The 21,315-nt window shown below is 52.5% G+C and overlaps 1 protein-coding gene and 1 long non-coding RNA gene across 5 annotated transcripts in view; one reads left to right on the top strand and one right to left on the bottom strand.

Moving 5' to 3' along the window:
- LOC309657210 overlaps window positions 1-18,946 on the top strand; it is a 28,254-nt gene extending 9,308 nt beyond the window's left edge. The window contains exons 2-3 of one of the 2 annotated variants that reach the window (XR_014261706.1): window positions 8,967-9,089; window positions 11,488-18,946. This is a non-coding gene — a long non-coding RNA (uncharacterized lncRNA). The remainder of the gene's footprint in view (window positions 1-8,966; window positions 9,090-11,487) is intronic. The other variant, XR_014261705.1, reaches the window with a different exon arrangement.
- IL17B (interleukin 17B) overlaps window positions 1-20,295 on the bottom strand; it is a 58,111-nt gene extending 37,816 nt beyond the window's left edge. For all 3 annotated transcript variants that reach the window (XM_082454277.1, XM_082454279.1, XM_082454278.1), the window contains exon 1: window positions 18,048-20,295. The gene's annotated coding sequence lies outside the window, so the exon portion shown is untranslated. The remainder of the gene's footprint in view (window positions 1-18,047) is intronic.
- Window positions 20,296-21,315: the final 1,020 nt, after the last annotated feature.

Below are 21,315 nucleotides of genomic sequence, written 5' to 3'. Positions count from 1 at the left end.
CACTGCCCCAGGACAGAAAGGAGTTTGCTTGTCACTGGTCCCTAGGATCCACATGGCAGCTCTTGGGGCGAAGTCAGCCTTTCCCAGGCTGGCTTGTTCCAGGGAAGAGCTGACACATATAGCCCCGAGGAATACAAGTTCCAGGCCTGGTGCCGCCACTGACCCTCGGGTCTGTGTCTGATTCCCTGTGTGAGCCTTGAGAGTGAGGGGAGGTGGCCTCTGAGGTCCTCATCTCCAGGCTATGCCTGAGCCCTGCCTCAACAGTGATTTCCCAACTAAACAGTCCCTGGGGCTCAGGGCCATGGGGTCGTGCAAAGAATTGTGATAAAGATTTTTTCCAATTATGGTTATTATGACCCTTTTTGTCTATCTCTCTTGGGGCACATGAGCCAGAGTTTCTCTGGGGTTCATGTCTAGAGAGGGACTGCTAGGTTCTGGCGTGCACACCTGTCAACTTCACAGGAAAGCAGATTATTTTCCAAAGTGGCCAAACCATGTCACAACTTCCACCAGCAGTACGTGAGCATTCCCCTCCTTGACAACACTTGAAATTATCTGAATTCTTAAAGTATATATGTTACACATTTTATTCTGTTCTTATTGAATTTGTATAATTAAGAACGTAAGGAAGAAACAGAAATGCTGCAACACTACTGTCCACACGGGTATCTAGAAATTTGCCCTACATGCACCAAGTTGCGGGGTAGCCTGCAGGCCCTGGGGTGGGGATGGGCACAGCCTATGTGGCCCTCCCCCAGCCCAGCAGTATGCAGTGGCCACGGGCCAATCAGAGGTTGCCTGTGATGGTCTGCAGGAATTCGGAGGAAAGAGCCCACAGTGTCTGCCACCTCCTAAAGGCCTGTCTAGACAGCCCTGGCCCCATGGGGCTTCACCACACATGGCGAGAGCCCGCAGAGGCCGGCCCCCTCCCCTCTTGCAAAAGAGGCTTGTTGGTGACAGTGCTTCACCACCAGAAACCTTTTCTCCAATTCAAACCAGAAATGCACAGCATGAGTCACCCACTCTCGTGGCCCATGGATCACCCACTCATCAGGCCCCTTTTCGTTTGGATGAGAAAACAGAGGCTGACTCTGGAGCCAGGGGCCTTTCCAGTGTGGGCTGCATGAATCCTAGCGCACAGGTGATGAGGGGAACAGGAGGGTCAGAGCACTCCTAGAGTGGGGCTAAGATGCAGCAGGCTGGCTGTTAAAGGTGCCAGAGGGGAGTCAGGCTGCCTGGGTTTGAATCCCAGTTCTGCCTAATCACTGTGTGACCTTGGGCATGGTAAGAGTACCTGCCTCATTAGGTTATTGAATTGTCTGGATTAAATGAGTTAAAACTCATGAATTCCTTAGAACAGTGACTGACACATAGTAAATACTCAATAAAAAATAACTGCCAAAATGTGATGACAAAAGGCAGTTTCTTTTGGGGGAGGAGGTGCCGTACTGGACCCCAATTCTACCTTCCACATAGGGGGATAAGCTGCCCTTGTTCCTTCAGAAATAACAATCGCCATATATCAAGTCTTCCCAAGCGGCCAACCCTCCATCCAGCACTCTCTGAGGTAAATAACATTATCCCTCTGGGAACTCAGAGGCTCAGAGAGGTTTAGTCATTTGCCCAAAGTCACACAGCTTGTAAGAGGCTCAGCTGTGGCTCAAACCCAGGTCTGGCTGACTCCAGAACCCATGCACATATACTCTAGCACTGTCCCCCTGAGTCTGTGAGAAAAAGCTACTTCTGGTTCTACCCATCTAATAGGAAAACTCTTGGCATTTAGGAAGGGGGCCATTTGAAGCATGATGCCTCCTTCTAGATTAGGCGTTGTTACGGTAAGATATAAACAGAGCCCCTCCACACACTCCCATCCCCACGCCTGCTCAGGGGCAAAAATGCAGACAGTTCTCACCAGTGAGCACACCTTACTGTGGGCTGAGTACCCCTGCGGGCCTGTTCAGTCCTGGGTTGCCCTTGACTGTCACAGTTCATCAGTTATTTGAGGAAGGGGTAGTCAGCTAGTGCATTTCTGGAAGAAGCAGCCTCACTCTTGCACATTCCCCAGAGCCCATGCCAGCCACAAGCATAGGTCACCTCCTCTAAGGTCCTCCTCTGACCCAAGCCATGCACCAAGGGAGATGGAAAACACACTGGACCCTGCAAACTTAACAGGGACACTGCTCAGCTCCCACTAGCTTCTGCCCCATACCCTCCTCCTCCTCCAGAGAAATAGGGATGGGGTGAAGTGTTCAGAGGGAGGCTGCCGCCTAGGAAGGCCATCCATAGTGGCCACGACACCACCCTGCCTGGGCTGCTGGGCTCAGAGGCCACTGGTCAGTCTGCCTGGAGCCTGCCGGACCTCAGACATGTGACCCAACAACCCCACTGAGTCTGAAGGCATCTGACGAGATAAGCTGAACAAGATGGGGAGAAAGGGAAAGAAACAGGCTAAGACTCTAGCCCCGGCTCTATAGCCAACACAGAAGTAAGTTCATCAGTCCCTTTGGGCCCTTCAGGGGCCGAGACGCTCCATGATTTGGGATGGAAGAAGGACAGCTCTGGTTATTCCATGTATGACAGTGGATGCCCAGACTCTCAGGGAAGGAAAACCTGGGGTAGGGGTGGTCAGAGTAGCAGGGGCACACTTTGGATAGACCGAGAACAGAGGAAAAGGCATTCCAGATGGAGAGTTCTGTGTACAAAGGTAGGGAGGAGGAAAGACATTTTCAGGAGAACAGCAAACAAGCCAACTTGGCTGTTTGAACCGAGAGCGGGTAGAGGAGCCCTGTAAGGTTTGAGGCTGGCAAAGTGGCGACAGCCTGGTCGCGGAATGGCTTTGATCGCCAGAAACCAAAGCCCCAGAAGATGGAAAAAGTGCTCCTTGACATCTGCCTCTGGGAGGGAGATCTGTACCCTCCGCCAAAACACCATCAGGCCAAGAGCCTCAGTGCAGGAGAGAGAATTGGGAATTTGGGCATTGTTGACTCTGAGATGTCAAATAATGGGACAGGAGACCTTGGGGTGAGATTAGGAGGGGTAGGAAGACTGAGGGCTGCAGCCATCATCTTTAAGATTTGAAGAGCTTTCTGGGAATCAGGAACTTGTTCTTTGTAGCCCAAAAGGACAGGGCATGCAGCCCCAGAGAGGTAAGGGTCAGCGGGATATTCGGAAGGAGACTTCGATAGCCTGTCCAAAGAGAGACTAGGTGATTGGGAAGCAGTGAGCTTCCCATCGCCAGAGGTATGCAAGTTTAGCAGGGACACTCTAGAGAGAAGTTCAGCATTAGAGGAGGTTGGGCCTCATGGCCTTTCCCACCACCAGCCTGGGACTTCACATCACAGCTTAGTTGCCCTGGGACAATCTCACAGGGCTGAGCCCCCTGGCTGCCTGGATGTCAGATTCCCAGCTAGGCATGACATCAGTTTTGCCCTGATTTCACACAGGGGCCTTTAGGGACCTCCCTCCCTCCCACTTCCTTCCACCCCACTGCTGCATTCTGCCCTTCCCAGGGAGCACCAGGCCTGACCAGAGACACCTGGAGCCTGGTTGTGAGACCAGGTCCCTGGGGGAATATTCCACCCAGCAGGAATGAGGCAGAGGGGGCCAGCGTCCCGGGAAACCCTGTTCACACGCCCCACAGAGTCTGCATGGAAATTCCAGGAGGGTCACAGGGAAGATTCCAGTTTAGAACAACATGCTTTATTTTTGTCCCCCTTTCTTTCCTGTTCCTCCTTTCCCCCAGCGGTGGGAGAGGCGGTCACAGGAAGCTGGAAGGCCAAAGCAAGTGTCCTCATTGGGCAGAATCACAGGAAGACCAGTGTGGAGAGATGGGGGTGCTGGGCAGATAGGGAAGGGACCCAGATGGGCCTGGGGAGGTGGACACCACATGGGAGAGGGTGGAGGGGAGGGCAAAGTCAAGGGGATAACGAAACCTGGGCAGGGTGGCGGGCGGTGGGCGGTGGGCATGATCATCGATTAGACCAGCAGGCATTCCTGGACACCCAAGACTAGAGTTACATTAGCTCTGGGCTCAAGCTGGGGTCAGAGAGTCAGCCAAGTTTCCCAGAATAGACAGTGGATATCAGGATTGGAGCTTCCAAGAACCTTGGGCACTAGGTCCCGGCCTTAATGGACTGTAAAGCCACAGAGTACTACTAAATCCACCTCGTTCACCCTGGTGATCCTGGTAGATGTTTAATAAACACTCCTGGTGTTGAAGCTCATAACAACCAAGTCCTGTTAGAGCTGAAAGGGACCTTTAAGCTCATCAAAGCCACCTCCTCATGTTATAGATGCAGGACCTGAGGCCAATGATGGGGAGAGACTTGCCCAAGATCAGACTGCCGGAGTGGCAGTCCTGTGCATCCTTCTTTGCCTCTTCCCTGCCTTCTAGCCAGAGATGGAGACTGTGGTATGGTCCTTACAGCCAAGGGAGGGAGACAGAGAAGAGGCAGGTACCCTGCCAGGACATAACTGTCTCTAAGAGGTAGTCAGAGGATGATGGCATATCTTCAGTTCTGGCAGCTCTGCCCAGGAAGGTGCTTTTCCTGGCCAGACATGGTCCCCAAAGTTGTCAGCTGCTGCAGATGGGAGGCCTCCTACAGAGGAAAGAGCCCAAGGCTGGGAGGGGAAGACCTTGGTTCTTTTCCTGGCTCTGCCCCAACTCACCACATGACCTTAACATGATCTGAGATGAGGTCCTCTCTGGCCTCAGTGTGCCCAGTGAGGGGCTGGACCCAACCAGCTTGGACAGTCAGAGCTTTCATCCATAATCTGCCTCAGTCTCCTCCTCTCTCTTTCTCAGTCCATCTTAGCTTTTGCTTCAGAACAGGAAGTAGACCAGGCACAGGAAGAAACAGCAGCCTGCAGATTCCCCTCTGCCTGGGAGCAGCATCCTCTATGCCCCAACTTTGCTTTCCAGCCTTGGAATTCCCAGAGAGGCAAAAAGCTGGGAAGGCCCTTATGATCACTCCAGTGAGGGATCTGAGACCAGAGACGTTCCGCAGATTGCTCAAGGTCACACAGCAAGTCACATGTAAACGCCGAGTGGGCCTTAGGTCTCCTGACACTCAGACCACACTGGCCACACTGTCCTCCAGAACAATGGGCATATAAGCCATCTTCATGTGAACCTACAGACTGACTTACCTTGACATTTCAAACCCCTACATGGGGAGCCCACAATCTCTGCCCCTCTCTGGGACTCAGTTTCTTCTATCAAACAGGGAGATGGAGTGGACCAGATGTCTCTAGGAGCCCTTGCACCCCAGGACCCCAGGGTTTTCCAGTGTGGCAACCTCAGCCCTTTCTGCACAGAGGGTGGGTCTACCTAGGCCAGGAAACCCCACCAAGTCACAGCCTCCATCCAGCCCTGTCCCACCCCAGACCCCAGGGCCGGACTTCATCCAGAACTACAGGCTCCAGCCCAGCTCCCCTGGAGGATCTGGATTTTTCTTACCATAAAAGGGCAAGCGTGCCTCTCTCGGTCCCTGCTGCCAGCCCCACTGGGGGAAAGGCTGAGCTATTTTTAGAAAACTCAAGGGTTTGCTCCTGAACTCAAGATGGAGCCCGTCTGAGCCCGCACCCGGGGAGCCCCCTCCCCATCTCCCTCACCCACCTTCCCTCTGTCTTCCTCCCTCTTCGCCCATTGCTGTCTCTTCCCTCCCTCCTCATCTCTCTGTCTCTGTCTTGCTCTCACTCTCACTCCATCAATCCCCCTTCCTTTTTTCTCTCCCTCTCCTCCCCTCTTTCTCCCCCCTCACTTCTCCCTTCGCCCCAAATCTCCTCCCAGTCAGCTCCCCTCCCCCACTTCCCTCCCTCAGATCTTGTTTTTGGTGGTTGGAAAAGTAACATATCTGCACCACCCCACACACACTCTTTTCTTAAACACTATTTACAACATAAATTCCAAACATCCGCCATCTGGTTCTAGGAAGGGCCAAAAGATATTTAGAAAAGGAAGTCATGATTATTCCATCTTCAAGCCAGAGGAACTCAAAGGCCCTTCTCTCTCCCGCCTTCCTCCCAGGGACCTTTGTTAAGATCTGACCGATTAGGATCCTTCCATGAGTGGAAGGGGTCAGTCCCAGCTGGGCCTCTGACTGGCTGCATCACTTTGAGCTTGTTGCCTCTCCTCTCCATGTCTCAGTTTCCTCATCTGAACAATGGGAACGCAACTAGGGTGCCTTCAGCACTAATGCTCTGAGACTTCATGTCCTGCTGCAGAAAATCCCAAGGTCCGGGTCCCTGGGGCCTGCCTTGGGCTGGGCAGTGAGGGTGAGATGGGAACAAGGGGAGTGAGAGGCAGCAGGGGAGCTCCAGCCTTAACCCTTGATGCCCGGTGCCTTTCACTCCATGGAGATCTATGCATTCCTTCATGCAGGGGGATGGGATGGAGTCAAACCATCCCCCTTTATCTGACCCCAGGAGGACTCTGGACACCGTGGAGTCCAGTCTTCTCTCCATCACATCATGGTGAGGCCCAGAGAGGGGAAGGCACTTGTCTACAATCACACAGCATGCCTACAGGAGACCTGGTACCTAACCTGCTGCTCTTCCCATCCAACACCTTCCAGAAGAAACCAACATTTGCATTACCCAGAAAGCATCACCCAGCCCAGCAAACTGGAACCCTGGGGGTCTCAGTTCTTTGCAAAGTGGACAGAAGGGAAAACTAACTCCTTTATCATGATGTTTTCTTCAAACAGACAGCATACAAGGGAGAAATGCTGTGAGAAGTCCCTTGTTTCTGGGGACGCCCATTGCCAGGGCCCACACAGCCTCCACTTACACTGAAAATGCTCTCCCTATTCACAGCTCCCTTTCCATAAGGACGCTTTCCATAATACACACTTGACAGAATGTCATGAGGTGCTGACTCCGGCTGTCGCTCTGTAAAAAGGGTGCCATAAATAGTCTGGTCTTACAGGGGAGCCTGAAAAATGCATGCTGGGCTGCCCAGAGCCAATCCTGATCCCGACATGTACCAACTAAGTGACCTTGAGGGACTGCTGTAACTCCTGAGAGCCTCAGTTTCCTCATCTGCAAAACAGGGATAAGAGTGGTACCTAACTCACAAGTGATTGTGAGGATAAAATAAGAAAACCTGTGTAAAATAAAGCACTTAGCAAGTGTGGAGCACATAGGAGGCACCCAGCGTGTTAGCTGTAACATGTGTTGGCCATTGTTATGATTACGGCATGTCCCAGTGTAAGCTGGGTAGCTGGTAGCTGTTACCACTGTCACTGTTCTCCCAGTCTGTTCACACTGGAAGGTCAGGGTGATGGGGAGTCCTGGGGATCCTGGTCTCTACCCCCCACCCTCCCAGATACCGAGCTACTCGAGGCTGGGCTTGGAATTGTAGGAACTGTAGGTCGCTGCCGGGGTCTAGGCCCATTTTCTTTCCCTCTCTTCCCTTCCTCCTGCATCATCTTGTGTCAGCCTCAGACTGTGTTCCCAGGGCTTGCTCAAAAGTCCCCAGCAACGACCTTCCCTGGGGAGGAAGTGGGGAGCGTGTGAGGCTGGTGAACTCAGCTGGGCTGTCAAGGGGGTGGGAGGGCGCTCTGGGAATGGAGACCCAGAGGAGCCGCACAACGGAGGGGGCATGGAAAGGGGCCCCACACGGCAGCTCCCACCCCAGCTTCCACATCTTCTCTAGATGCCTCTTTGGACCTTTGCCCTCATCCTTCCTGCTTCTCGTGCTCCCATGCCTGTGCCTCGCTGTGGGCCCAGCCCTGTGCTCATAATGGAAGCTGCAGCCACTTATTGTGGACTTACAATGTGCGGCAACTGTGCTTGCACTTGACATCTACCTCATTTGACCTTCACAAACAAGCCAAGGTTCAGAGAGGTGAAGCCACCAGCTCAAGATCACACAGCTAGAAAGTGCAAGGGGGGAGATTCAAACACATGTCTGCTGGACTCCAGGGCCAGTGTCTTCTCAGTTCTTCCCAAACATATGCTGGAAACCCTAGGGCCCTGGAGCCCAAGGAGAACACAAGCTATAGGACATGCACAAGGGTGAGAGAGCTGAGGAAGGGGAGCTGTGGGCAAAGAAGCCCCTCCAGAAAAAACCGACGTAGGTGTGGGTGGGTGTGCTTGCATGGGGCCCCGACCTCAGCCATCTCCCACGGTAGTGCCATCTGGTTCCCAGATGTGGCCTATTCCCAGCCCCTCGTATTTCTCGGAAATGAGCAAGGCCAGGAGAGGGAACAGGGGTTTTTGTGATGTCTGTGACGACGTGAGCTCTGTTTTGTGGTCATCCAGCCGACTGCTGCCCAAGCTCAGGAGACAGCTAGGTTGAGCGTGAGCAGCCCAGGGTTCAAGCTGGCCTCTGATACTCAGCAGGGGTTGACCTGGGTACGTTGCAGAGCCTCTTTGAACCTCAGTAAGCAAGGAAGTCATTCCTATCTCTGGCAGTGGTTTTGAGTGTTCCTTAAGTTATGGGAGGGAGCATTTTGCAGGCTGAAAGCCTTGTGCAGCTGGAAGTGGTCACAGGTGGCCCCAGGGCTGTCCCTTCAGTCTTGGCCACTGTGTGAACCCCGGATTTCCACCCACCCCTAAATGGCTCCTCTTCCATGTGTGAGGCTAGAGGTGGGGGCCAACGGTCAGCGGGGCCTCTGGGAAATTTCCTTCCAGACCCATTCTTTTGCTGATGGGGTCTTGATGCGCTAGAAAGGGAAGGTGACCCCTCTTGCTCTTGGAGCTTAGAGCTCCTCAGAAGACCCTCTCTGAAAGCCAGGTAAGCATAGCGGAGATAATGGCGGCCCGGAGACTGAAGGACAGACTCTCTGAGGCCTGGAGAATCTCAGCAGGCTCAGTCTGAGGTTTCTAAGGACCCAGCAACAGCCCAGGCTCATCCTCAAGCCCTCGGAGCCCGGCAGCCCAGTCAGGACCAACAAAGGCCAGGGCTCTGGCCAAAGAGCACCCCAGCGTCCTCTGATAAGGGGTATCCTTGTTCCTTTCAGGCAAGGGCACTGGCTGGTGGGGGGCCACCCCTGCAACCCTGACGCTGAAGGAGCAAACACCCCAGACAGGGGCCTCCTGAAGACCCGAGGAGGGCAGGCGGCAGGGCCCCTGGACACAGACCTGTGAGTGCCACCCCACCTCCACTCATGGGCACCGACACCCCACCCTCCCCACCCCGCCAGCGATAAACTCCCCATCCCAGCCCTCAGAATGACCAAGAAACCAGGCCTCAGAACGGGAAGGGTTAAAGGAAGACCCTGCTGATTGACAGGGTGCCGGCAAGTCAGGGCTGTTGCGTCGGGGGGTCGTAGGTGAAAAGAAATGGAACCAAAGAAGGGAAAACCCACCAGGAGCCAAGAATCCACCTCACGCCCTGCTCCCTACAAACCAGCAACGCAAAGCCTGTGTGCTACCGAGAACAAAGGACTTGGGGGAGCTGTGGAGGATGATGGTAATCTTCCCTGGAAAGGAGTAAATGGGGTCGGATTCTAGAAGCAGGGAGACCTGGGGTTGTGTCAGCCTCTGATAACAGAACCAGCCCTCGGGGCTGTGAGAGCGTCAGGCGTGTGCTCGGACGCACAGTGCTTGGAATACGGTGAAGCTCTAGAAACCGTCAGCAGTTGTTTTTACCGTCCATCATATTCTTCCCACACTTACCAGCTGTTCGTGGAGCAGGCAGGGTGAGGGACCAGCTCCATAAGACAGGTGGAGAAACTGAGGCCCAGGGAAGTGAAGGAGCTCCACTCAGAGTCATACAGACAGTCAAGGGCAGAGGGGGATTCTGGCACCAGATCTCCAGAGGATGGAAAAAGAGGAGGAAGATTTGGAAGTGAGCAGAGGAGGCAGAACTCGGACAAGGAGCTGACACGCCAACGACAGCGAGCGCAGCCCAGGCTGGCTTATATAACACAGCACACCTGTTAACCTCTGCACACCCCACACGTGTGTGCAAACGTGCGCCCCGGCACAGCACACACACCTGGCCCTCATTCACTAGCAAATGAGCCTCGGAGACTGGGTCCAAACAAATTGCATTAGGAGGGCGGCAGGCGCCACCTCCCCCCGCGCTGTCGGGCTCCAACACTGAGCAGGCCTGCAGAGCTGCCAGCTGCGGTCTCTCGGCCACGCTGACAGGCCCTCCTCAGCCCCCTCCCCCCGCCCCTGGGCCCCAGGAAGGGGGCTGGGGTCCGAGAGAATGCCATGATGATGGATGGGCTGAGGGAGGTTCCAGGGCTAGCTCAAGAGCACACAGGATGTTCGTGCTTACGCAAGGCTCACTTCTGAGCTGTTCCCAGCAAACCAGCCCCACCTTCCCTCCCTCCCTCCCCTCCGGCAGCCTCTCCCACGGTCACTGCTGCCAGAGCCCAGAGCCCAGGCCCCGAGCAGATCTACCCCCTAACACTCGGTCCCACAGCTGGGCTGAGCGGGAACTGGTCAGCTCAGGAGGCAACGGCCTGGGGCTGAGACACAGGTAGGCACTTTAGAGGGAAGAAGGAATTTGTGAACAGAAAGACAACACCATCATCGTAAAGGTGCCATCTCTGTGCTTTCTCATCCATTGTTTTGTTTAATCCTCCGAATGTGCCGGGAGTTAGGAGATTGTGCCCATAGTACAGAGGTGACTAGTGAGGTTCATTCATTCAGTGATCCCACAGCTCCCCTTTCCTGAGCCCTGAGTCTGCACCAGGCTCTATGTGGGGTTCTGGGGACACCGAACGGAATGACTTACAGCATCTGCCCTCATTGCTTAACAGAACAGTCACCTTTGGGCTGGGTCATTGGGCACTGGGGCCCCCTGGCCTTCCAGGGGAGCACCTCCAGCAGAATCCCTTTTCCATATGGTATATGTGAGTTATTGAATATTATTACCAAGAGGAGCCTTAGCAATCAGCCCATTCAGAACACAGACCCTGAAGTCAGACAGCTCCAAGTTCAAATCCTGCCTTGCTCCCTTTTTAGCTGGATAGCTGTGGTCCAATTAGCCTCTTGAAGCCTGTTTTCCCATCTGTAAAATGGGAATACAAAAGCTCCCACCTCATGGGGCTGACTGTGAGGATTAATTTGTGTTTTCCCTACCCTTAATTGACACAGGGAGAAACAGGGGCCTGGAGAGGGAAAGGGCTTGGCCAGGGTCACTTGTGAGTTGGGGGTTAAGTCAAGACCAGATGGATCCCTTTCCCCTATCCCCCTACCCCCTTATCCCAACAGAAATCCTCCCCACCTGCTTAACCCCAAGCAGCCCAGAGGCCATGACAGTTGGCCAGTTTGTGCAGGCAACCACAGGGACATGTCCTGGGTCCCGCCCTCCACCTTCAGCCCTGCCCAAGCCTCTGCAGCACCAGAGTCCCAGGTGACCAGCGGTGGCCCCCAGCCCTCAGTGACAGTGGATGGTGGGGAAACGCAGTGGCAGACTCCCAGCCCAGAGCGGCCTGGCCATATAAGGGAAGGAGCCAGGAAGGTCTCCTGGCTCAGGCCTGGCGAGAAAATCCAGACAGCCACTGTTTATTTTCTCCTTCCCAGCCTCCCGAGAGCTTCCAGACAGAAGACAGAGGTTCCCCCTCAGGCCAAGCGACATTTCCTGAAGACAGTGGGGAACAGGGAGGAAAAACCAGCCCATCATCCAGGAGCAGCACCCCTGGCTGTGGACAGGCAGCACCAGGTAAGATTCTGCCAGGTAAGATTGTGAGGCCACCTGCTCAACTGCCTCCTTTGACAGAAGGGGAAACAGGGCGACAGAGAGAAGCGCTTGTGAGAAGGGATCACACCACTTGGGTCTCCCAAGTGGGACCCATCTCCTGACTGGGGACCCAGAGCAAGAAGGAGCCTCTCGTGGGGTAAGTGGAACAGGAGAGCTATGGACCCCCTTCTCAGTGAGACATCATCTGAAGGAGAAAAGGGGTCAGAGCCAGCTCTGTCTGCCTCCCACCAAGTATGCAAGACTCAAGGGAAGAGTTCCTGGGGCCAGAGAGCCAGCAGAAGGACACCTTTCCCACACCTCTGCCCTCCTCCCAGCCCGGCTGCACAACCTCCTCCTCCAGGAAGCCCTCCCAGTTCCCCCAGGGAGGAGGAACCTAAGCCCTCAGCAGTCTTTTCTGGGCTCTCTCCTATGCCACTTGGGTCTGTCCCCTATTCAACTTGCCAAGGGCAATTTCCTTCCACTGACTGAGCTCCTCCAGGGTAAGGACCACATCAGATTCAGGCCTGTCTCCCCTCGGCACGTAGAAGATGCATTTGGTTTGCTGAACGGACAGGTGAAATGGTTAGACCCTGTCCCCAACCCTGATGGATTGGTAAATTGGTCAGGGGATGAGACATGGGGCATGGAGGTTAAAAATTACGGTCCTGAGGCAGCTGTTCTGATAGGAATCCCAGCTGGGCTCCTAGCTCCATGCCCTTGGAAAATCCCCTTCCCATGGAGCCTTGGGGATGCACGGGGATTAGCACAATTAAAACACTCAAGAAATGACCGTTCTTATTACCATCAGCATCACTCTGATTTTTCTAGAGACAAAGGAACAGAACTAGACAGCCTATAGCCGTAGAGGATATAGAGGCAAATACCTTCCCCTGGTCAAAGGTCTCAACCTCTGTCCCTGTGTCAGAGTTTCCCACAGGAGCGTGGGACTGCCTCCCATCCACTTCCTGTTTCTACACCCAGGAGAGCTGCTATCTTTGTGGCAATATTCTGAGCCCAATGGGGTGTGCTGGAAATAGCCGCCAATTCCCCTGGTTCAAGCCAGTCTGTGACCCGGGAACCGTCTCCTCCCCTTCCTGGCCCTCCGTGTGGTGGTGATAAGGGTCCCCTGACCACCGTATGGCTGTTCTGCAGATTAAATGTGATGGGGCGGCTTTTCAAACGGCAGGCACTCAGATGCCCCCTCTTTAATTTTTGCCATATCTGCCAACGATGAAAATATTTTAAAATTTAAGCTGAGTCATTTTTAATACCTGAATATAAATGGGAAACTAAAATACTGTCCATAATTAGGAGATAATAAAGGTAAGAATAGAGACAGTAAAAAGGCAACAGCGTTCTTACTCTTTCCTCTGGTACATAGCTTGCAAGGCCCTGGGCCTGAGGGAGATAAACAGGAGCCAGAAAAGTGTCAGAGACAGGATAGCACCAAACTGAGGCTCTCTCCCCCTGGGAAACAGAAGGACTGGACGCAAACACAGGGCATAGCCTGAGTCACTGTGTCTTCCAAAGTTAGTGCTCAGGGGCTTCCCTGGTGGCGCAGTGGTTAAGAATCCGCCTGCCAACGCAGGGGACACGGGTTCGAGCCCTGGTCCGGGAAGATCCCACGTGCCGCGGAGCAACTAAGGCTGTGCGTCACAACTACTGAGCCTGCACTCTAGAGCCCGTGAGCCACAACTACTGAGCCCGCGTGCCACAGCTACTGAAGCCTGCACGCCTAGAGCCCGTGCTCCGCAACAAGAGAAGCCACCGCAATGAGAGGCCCGCGCACCGCAACGAAGAGTAGCCCCCGCTCGCCGCAACTAGAGAAAGCCCGCACACAGCAGTGAAGACCCAACGCAGCCAAAAATAAATAAAAATAAAATAAATAAACTTATTAAAAAAAACAAGAAACAAAGTTAGTGCTCAGGCCATGTACTCCACAAAACCGCCCGCTCTCTGTGCTGCGTTCGGAAGCCAAAGGTGGTCAGGTGAAAGAGCTTTGGAAACAGTCCGGCACCAAGGAATGCAGGGGGCTGGCCTTATCAGCTTGCTTCGCAGCAGCAAATGATCACTTTTTCGGGACGACCCTCCCTGGCTTCTTACTGAAATCTCCACGTTGGCCAGGGCGAGCGTTTCCTCTCCAAGAGCTAGTGGGAGCCGTCTGAGAGTGGAGTAGACAGGCTGTGGGCTGTTCAGGACCCCCAAGCTGGATCCTGATGTTGGAATCACTCCCCAGCCAAACGCAGTTTGGAAAGAGTTCCTCCATGAGAATTCCATATTAGATGGAGGCAGTTCTTTGGGTGGGAATACCTGAGGAAGGGGCTGTCCCACTCAGCAGGCCATCAGGTCTGACTTGCCCCAAGTGGCAGACCAGAGGAAAACACTCTGCAGATCGGGGCCTGCTTTCAGACTTCTGCCAGAGGCATATGAGACTGTATTATTCGAAGGAGGTGTGTGTGTTTTCCTGCTCTCTCCCACCCCCGAGAAAAGGCTGCTGGTTCCCCTTCACCCTTCAGACATCCCTGAAAGTATATGTCATCCGGCACCAAGGCCACCACAGCGGGCATCAGCAATGCAGGAGGGTCCTCTGGGGGTGCCCTGAGATCTTGGTGGGGCAGAAGAAATAGAGGCGAGGCTCAGCCTGCTCACTCAGAGGTTCCCACCCAAGCCAGGTCTTGAGAGGAAAATGAATTATCTACATGGTCATTCAATCATCCACTAAGTGGCACTCCCTGGGACCCATCATCATGTACAAAGGCCTCCACAAGGCTCAGGGATCCTCACCATTAACAAATGCGGGTGCCGTCCTCAGGGAACTGGAGATCTAACCCAGTCAGACCCGGATGCAAAGAGCTCTGACGCTGGAGAGAATGAGGTTGAAGAATACGATTCAGCCACTCGGACAACGCATATTAGGCATCTACCATCACAAGTATGGTAAAGGATTAGAAAGAGAAAGAGGGCAGAAAGAGGGCACAGGATGTGTGAGGACGTGGACCAGGGTGTCCTGATGTCTGAGAAAGTCAGAGAGGGCTTCCCAGAAGAAGTAGACATTTGGTCTCCTCTTCCACCAGGAGGAGACGGGCAGGGGAGCAAGAGGGAGCAGCATGGTAGCTGGGGGCCCCGAGGTGGTAGGCACAGGGCTCCTTGGAGGAATGGAAAAAGGGGGGCAGAGGCCCAAGAGGAAGTGGCCAGCTGGGCCAGAGGGGTCAGGCCTTGTAGCCTTTTGTGAGGGTTTCAGAATTTAGACAGAGGGCAGTAGGAGAGCTTTCAGCATTTTAAGCCTCAGAGAGATATGGGCATATTTGCATTTTGAGAAATCTCTCTAGGAGGATGGCTGGGATGGATGGTTGGGAAGTTGGTGGGAGTAGAAGCAAGGAGGCCAGGTAGGAAGCTAAGACAAATGTTTGATGGTATAAAATATAAAGTACCATGAATGTGCCATTTGGCTGGGATGCACCAAGCATAAATGTGGGGTATGGGGTCAAAAGGTAAAACATTATATTGGATGGCTCCATTTATTGAAATGCCTAGATTAGCAGCTCTGTAGAGACAGACCTGCCCGGGGGCTAGGGGTGATGGGAGGTGGGTAGGAGGGGCTAAATGGTAAGAGGGTTCTTTTGGAATGATGAAACGTTCTGAAATTGATTGTGGCAATGGTCGCACCACTTTGTGAATGTATTAAAAACCACTTCATTGTGCAATTTAAATAGGTGAATTATATTTCAATAAAACTGTTTAAAAAGAAAAGAAAAGGAAGGTCGAGGCTTGGTCCCAGAGGGCTCAAATGCCAGGCTGAGGACGGGAAACACACCTGTGGTAGTTACAGCAGCCTCTGGGGCAATAGCTGGATGGTGGAGCTGAGGCCCCTCTAATGCCCCTTCTCCTGTCTAGGGTGGACTCCCTGCCATCAGCCCCTGGTGCAGAGCAGCGTGGCACCCTGTCTCCCAGCCTGAGGTGCAGTGCTGCATCTCTGGTCAGTTGGGAGTCTGAGATGAAGCACTGTAGCTCGGGAAGGGAGAAGTTGTTCTGCGGCCGTTGCCTGGAAGCGGTAAGTGGTAGTGGTGCTTGCGGGCACCAGGAAGGACGGGAATGTTTCCACTCTCCATATGGTCAGCTGAGGAAGTTGCTGGACTCAAGTCCTACCTGTGCCACTACCTGCTTCATGATTCTGGGCAAGGCCTGAATCTTCTGTGCACCCCAGTTTGTCCATCTGTAAAATGAGGTGTTGGAGCATTCAGTGGTGGCCATTACCCAGCACCCTGACTCTGCTTTCGCTTTCTGAGCCCATGACAGACACTGCTAATCAGTCGAGCCATCCTTTCTTTTTTCTTTTCTTTTGTAATTTTTTTAAACTTTTTATCTTATATTGGAGTATAGTTGATTAATAATGTTGTGATAGTTTCAGGCGTACAGCAAAGTGATTCAGTTATACACATACATGTATCTATTCTTTTTCACATTCTTTTCCCATTTAGGTTGTTACATAATATTGAGCAGAGTTCCCTGTGTTATACAGTAGGTCTTTGTTGGTTATCCATTTTAAATACAGAAGTGTATACATGTCAATCCCAAACTCCCTATCTATCCCTTCCCCCAACCCTAAGGCATCCTTTCTTGAAGCATTCAGGTACAGCTTCAGAATCCTTCTCAGCACTAAGTTCTGGAGAGCTACTGTTAATGATTCAAAGCTGAAACCCTTCATCATTTGTGAATTGGACAATTCCTAAAAACCCTTTCAGCCTTAAAGACAAAAGTCCTGGGCTTTGAGTCAGGCTCTTCACTCTTTGAGGTGTTGCCTAAGTTAGTCCAGGCATCTCCCAAATATCTGACCCCTCTCAGGGGCTTCAGACAAGCAAGAAACAGCAGAGGAAAATCACTGGGCTAAGCACAATTTTATTTAACCTCCCAACAAGCTTGGGAGGTAAATGTTATTGACCCATTTTCCAGATAAGAAAACCGAGGCTCAGTTAAGCAACTGGCCCAAGGCCACACACTGATTATGTTGAGCTGGGCTTGTAACCTAATCTGTCTGCCTTCAGATCCATGTTCTTACCCACTGCATGTGGTCTTGTCCTTACATCTTGGGTCACTTTTAGCAAAGACAGACCAAGGCATTTTCCATTAATCCTGTAGATTTCCTTCCTCTTCTCCTCCCCGCCCCCGGCCACCATAGTTGTATTTATCTCACCTTATCCAGTAGGTCCTATACCATCCCATTTTACAGCTGGGGAAGGCTGAGGTTAAGTGATTTGCTGGGGTCACCAACAAAGAAGTTGCCAAACAGAGACTGGGAACCGGATCTGCCCAGTTGGTTTAGAGTAAAACCCTCCCTCTGGCTGGAGACTAAGGAATACACATGACCCATGGCAGTCGAAGGGGGGAGTGGGGTGTTACCAGACGGTTTCTGGTTGACAACATGGCCTTTGACTACAGGGAAGGTACTTTCCAGGGCAATTGAAGTTCCAGTCACTACTCTCCCCCCGGAGCAATCATCCACATCCCGCGAGACACAGCAGCCGCCCTGGCTTCTGCAGATGGGGCTGGATGCAGAAGAAAACTCCAGCTGGTCCTTAGGGACATGCCAGAGCCTTGGTGCTGAAGGCCACTCTCTCACCTTGTCCTCACGGTCCAGTTTTCCCAGGAATCCCTTAGATGCTAAGATGGGGATTCCTGGAAATACTGTTCTTGAGGTCATGGTTTAACAGCTGGATGCGCCTCCTTCCCACCCAGAGTTGCCCCTGCAGGGCTTGGGCTCAAGCACGGCATAAGGTCAAGCGGAAGGCCATGCACTAGAGGTAAGAGGGCTTGAGAACTGTGTTCTTGACCTTTAAGTTGCTTTTCTTTTCATTTTGTCCATTTCGTAACATCCTGTGAGGCCGGAATGGGAACTTCACCACTGTCCTGCTCTTGGGAAATTTGTCCAGGCACTCAGCTGAGCGGTGGTTGAACCAGGACACCATAAAGCATGTGTTTCTTTCTGCCTCCACCCCACCCCCATCCCACTTCCCTGCATGCCAAGCAATAGGGGCACACTATCGAATCAGCATTATTGATAAATGAATAAATGTACATGAATTTATTTTAAAAGTTTGCTAAATCAGTTAGCTAAACTAAAAAAAAAAAAACATAAAGTTTTAGTTCGATTTGTAATGCAGCCACAGAAAAATTTTTAAATTTTTCATTAAGGTAGAGAAGACAAAAAAGCTCAGAGTGCCCTCTTGTGGTGACGCCTCCCTCAACCTGCTTCAGGAACCCTGAGGCTTGCCTCTCCACACACACACATACACACACACACACACACACACACACACACACTGAGATTCATTTTGCTCCAGTCACTTTTGAGTCACTGACCACGTAAGCCCCATCCATCATCACATTACCAATGACCATCACTTACGGTTTACTTTAACTCGCATCACCTTCGTCTCAAAGCTCCTGAAGGTCAGTGGCATGGAGAGGTTCAGAGAGGTCAAGTGACCAGCCCACGGTCACTCACATAGCATAAGGCAGAGCCAGGATTGATTCCAAGTTCAGTGGCTTGTGGCAATTCCTCAGCCAAAAGTAAAAACTGCAAAAATAAAAAATAAAAGGAAGACAATCTGAATAGACAGAGTAAATGCTAGCTGACTGAATCCCAGAGACCTGAAGTGGTCCAGGTGCAACACTAGAACTTTTCACAAACTCTTCCTAGTGCTTTTCATGGAGTTGGTAGAGACAGGAGGTGTCGTGACCCCAGGAGCCTCGCTTTGGGGTCTGCTTGCCGTGCTCCCAGGGACCAGGTGGCTCCCACACGTCTCAGGCTGTCTCTCTAAGAGGCCACATTGAAGACATAAAGTATGAGATCTCCCTCCCCCTTATGCTCAGATATTGGAGCTGGACTGACCATGAAGAAATCTGATTTGCTCCTAATGATAATAATAGCTTCCACTCACGAATATTTACAACTTACTGGGCCCTGTGCTAAACACTTTCACAGGCACTCTCATTCAATCCTCACAACAACCCAGTGAGGTAGGTTGTATCACTTACTCTGTTTCACAGACAAGGCAGCCAAGGCACAGAGAGGTTAAGACACTTGCCTAAGATCACACAGCTAACAAGTTGTGAAGCTGAGTCAAATCAAGTCTGTGTTTATGCTTATCACCTGCCCTTGCCCCCTCTCTCCCTTTTGGCCTGGCCTGGCAGGTGGGGCTATCTCCCGTGGCTTCCCCCGGGGGAGAAGGTAAAACAAGCCTTCAGTGAGACCCAAGCAGTCCCTCCTGTGCTCTGTGACTATAATAAAGTGCTGGACCCTTGGCTTGTGTCCTGTGTCTTCCTGGGAACATGAGGGGAGGGGGAAGGAAGTGACAGCAGGGAGAGAACATAAGCCTGTATTAGTTTACTAGGGCAGCTGTAACAAAGTACCACAGACTGAGTGGCTTAACAATAGAATGTTATTTTATCATAGTTCTAGAGGCTGGAGGTCTAAGATCAAGGTGTCAGCAGGGTTGGTTTCTTCTGAGGCCATTCTCTTTGTCTTGTAGATGGCTGTGTTCTCCCTGTGTCTTCACTCTGTACATGTCAGTGTCTTAATCTCTTCTTATAAGGACACAAGTCCTATTGGATTAAGGCCCACGCATATGACCTCGTTTAACATTAATTGTCTCTTTAAAGACCCTACCTCCAAATACAGTCACAGTCTGAGGTACTGGGGGTTAAGACTTCATCATGAATTTAGGGGGGGACACAATTCAGCCCATAATACAGCCTCAGTTGAGGCAACCCTCAGGTGCCTTCACACTGCCAGACACTTCCAGAAGCCGGCTAGATAGCAACCAGGACCCACATCAGGACAGTCAGAAGCCCAAGGAAGATGCCAGGCCGTGTCTGGGAACACCTGCTGTAGAGGGTGGGGAGGGAGAGAGTCCCACGAGGTGAGGTCCACTAGGGCGGGACCAAGGCACATGCTGAGGAGCGCTCAGGGCCTGGCCACGCGGCAGCCTCTCCCCTTCAGTCCTAAAGGTGTGACTGACCAGGTCGAGGAGGCAGGACAGAGTCTGAAATCACACTTCACACAGGCGTCAGGGTTCAGAGTGAACTCGACATTAGCTGTACCATAGGCATCATGCCCAACACATGAGGACATTTTAAACACAATTAGTCTACCTTCGGCACAATCCTCCAAACTCTGCTACATTCTGAGGGGGAAAAAAATCAACATCCTGACAAACAACCTTTGACATGACGGTTCCCAGAGCCCAAGGCCTCCCCACACCTCTCCTCTGCGCCCCCAAACAAGGCCTGCGCACCTGCCCTGCACTGCTGAGGAGCCCAAGGTCCCACAAGGGCCCGAGACAGCTTAGGAGCCACAGGGACGAGTGGAAGAGGCAGGACAGAGGGCGAGCTCCTCTGGCCAGCACCCTGCCGTCCACTGCACCCCACGCCCCAATGACACACCCCGTTCTTGTTCAGCTTTAGAACAGTTCCCGGCCAGACACTGGGGCCTCCTCGAAACTCACGGGCCTTGCCCTACTGAGGTCCTTCTAGAACTCTCCCTCACACCCCTGGGGAATTACTGCGGACTCCCACAGGTGGGTTCTACACTGTGGTTTGAGATTCCCAGGAGTGGAGGGGTGCACAGGAATAACAGCAAATGTCCAGCAAAGGGGGCGTCCTCTTTATTTACCTCTGCCAGCCTTTACTGGGTGCCCGTGTGCACCTGATGCTGGGGACACGGCAGTGAACGAGACAACCAGAGAACTCTTCCTCGTGAGGATGATTCGCTCACACACACGTAGGTGTGAGATCCTGCGCTCCTCTTCCAGAATTTCAGTGTTGAGACCATTTCTGAACACAGCTGTAACGTAGTAACACTTTCAAATACATCCTTACATGCCAGGCATGCCGTGGGCCTCTGTCCTGTGGGCAGAAGGAATTGGCAACCCCTGACAACTCTGGTTACAGATCCCCAGGTCGAAGCCCAGGCTCTCCCAGCAGTGACGGTCTGCACCGCCTTTTACTGACATGGCGTCCTGCACCAGGTGCGTCCTGGGGGAGTGTCCAAGGAGGCGGCGTGACGCAGGCAGGAAGGAGGCGGTGCCCTCTTGTGGCCTAGCCTGGAAGGACAGGCTATCTTGAAGGACTTGTCAGGGGTAAGGGGGGGTTGTTATCAGTGACCATTATCTAACACATTTGCATAGGATTTTGCATCTCAAAATGCACTTTTCATCCCATGACTTCATTTGATCCTTGTTTTTTTTAAATTAATTAATTTATTTATTTATTTATTTTTAGTTGCGTTGGGTCTTCGTTGCTGTGCACGGGCTCTCTCCAGTTGCAGCGAGCGGGGGCCACTCCTTGCTGTGGTGTGCGGGCCTCTCTTGCTGCAGAGCACGGTCTCCAGGTGCGCGGGCTTCAGCAGTTGTGGTGCGAGGGCCTAGCTGCTCCACAGCATGTGGGATCTTCCCGGACCAGGGCTCGAGCCCGTGTCCCTTGTATCGGCAGGCGGACTCTTAACCACTGAGCCACCAGGGAAGTCCTTGATCCTTGTTTTGAGATACATCTTGTCATCGTATTTTTACAGAAACCCAGTGAGGTTTAAACAATACTAATTCAAATTCTAATAATAACAATAACACCTATGATTTATTGATCCCTTACTCTGTGGCTGGCACTGTGAATTTATT

This window comes from Balaenoptera physalus (genome assembly GCF_965194825.1).
Source record: "Balaenoptera physalus genome assembly, chromosome: 3".
NCBI lineage: Eukaryota > Metazoa > Chordata > Mammalia > Artiodactyla > Balaenopteridae > Balaenoptera > Balaenoptera physalus.
This window is presented reverse-complemented; position numbering and strand designations above follow the sequence as displayed.